We start from the raw sequence: 1,783 nt of genomic DNA, 5'->3' as shown, positions 1-1,783 counted from the left end.
AAAAAAAAAAAAAAAAAGTAAGATGATGTATAAAACAGGATGCCTTCCCTCTAAGAGCTAACAACATATAGTAGGAAAGAGAAGCACTGTACATAAACAAGGATAGTGAAGTAAAGAAATACGCTTCACATGGTACAGTCAGTAACTTTTATTATATAGCTTCTTAGAGGTAAAACAAATCATACCATACTGGAGAGATCTGGGAAAGCTTCTTGGAGGAGGTGTGGCATTTGAGATGAATTTTGAATAATGGAGCAGATTTAGGCTGGCAGAACTGGATAGTACATGCTAACTGGAGGAAACAGCATGAACTTCTAAGTTGAGAAAAGTTAGACATGTTTGGGGAGACAGTAAGGAAACTCTTTTAGTTGTAGGAGAGACTATATGCGGTGGTAGTTTAAATGAGAAAAGGGGTAGATGTCAAATTATTGAGGACTTTGGGAGTTAAGACTTCCTGTTGGCAGTTGAGGATTTTTGAATAAACAGGTGAAATAATGAAAAAGGAAGGAGCAAGGAGCCTTAGTAAGTATATTGAGTAAGTGAATCTATAAAATGATATTTGTGGTGTTTGCAAAGGCAGTAAACTAATTCCCGGGCATCTCATTTATCCTACAGACTCCTTAGCTCACCTCACCTGTTAGGTTTTCTATAATTTCCATCACAATTAAAAAATAATAAGAAAAGGTAACTTAGGTACATTAAATAATTTTGATCCTGACTGACTGCCATCTTTTCTTTTTTAAACACTCAGAAGAAGAATATTGGTCCAGGTATAGTTACTATTTTTAAATGGACAAAAATTATTTTTATCATGTCCATCATGTGGGATGACTAAATTGAGCGAGTTAATATACGCATTACTTCACAACCTTATCATTTTTATGAAAACAGTTAAAATCTCTCTTAGCAATTTCAAGAAACAATAAATAGTTATTAACTATAATCACCATGTCATGCAACTGACCACTGAAACTTATTCCTCTTACCTGAAAGTTTCTATCCCTGGATCAACATCTCCCCAGCAGCAGGAATAGTTCTTACGGCATTAGTACACTAATAAGTCAAGCCCTTTCATATTCTATTCATTAACTTTTTATTTATTTATTTATTTTTTTGAGACAGAGCCTCAAGCTGTCGCCCTGGGTAGAGTGCCGTGGCATCACAGCTCACAGTAACCTCCAACTTCTGGGCTTAAACAGTTCTTGCCTCTGCCTCCCAAGTAGCTGGGACCACAGGTGCCTGCCACAACGCCTGGCTATTTTTTGGTTGCAGTTGTCATTGTTGTTTGGCGGGCCGGGGCTGGATTCAAATCACCAGCTCTTGAAAGTTAGTAGTGTTAGGTAAATAAGGAAATATAACTAGCTTTAATGTCTTAGGAAAAAATGCAATCAGAAATAAAGTTGAACCTCTGTAAGTTGGCCACCCAAGAGACTGCAACAAAATATGTAGGTGGTCAACATAAGGACGTAGGTCTACTGTGCTGGTATGTACATACAGTTCATGTCCAGTCTGTGAACATGAGGTCAACTCAAGGTGGTCAACTATGTACAGTGGTTCTACTGTAATTTATTTTTTATATTAAACAGGTTTTTGTTTAATCAAAAAATTTCCACCACCCCATAGCACCGTGGTTACGGCACTGGCCACATGCACCAAGGGTGGTGGGTTTGAACCCAGCCCAGCCAGCTAAAAAAAAAAAACAAAACAATGACAACTGCAACAACAACAAAAAATAACTAGCCGGGTGTTGTGGCGGGCACTTGTAGTCCCAGCTACTCGAGAG

General features: G+C 38.0%; 1 protein-coding gene across 2 annotated transcripts in view; it reads left to right on the top strand.

The window, feature by feature from the left end:
- The window catches only part of ERO1B (endoplasmic reticulum oxidoreductase 1 beta), a 70,490-nt gene that overhangs the window by 51,684 nt on the left and 17,023 nt on the right, over positions 1-1,783 (top strand). The window lies entirely within an intron of this gene.

Source organism: Otolemur garnettii, unplaced genomic scaffold, assembly GCF_000181295.1.
Source record: "Otolemur garnettii isolate 467f Iridium unplaced genomic scaffold, OtoGar3 scaffold00116, whole genome shotgun sequence".
Lineage (NCBI taxonomy): Eukaryota > Metazoa > Chordata > Mammalia > Primates > Galagidae > Otolemur > Otolemur garnettii.
The sequence above is the reverse complement of the archived record's forward strand: the minus strand, read 5'-3'. Positions and strand labels throughout refer to the sequence as shown.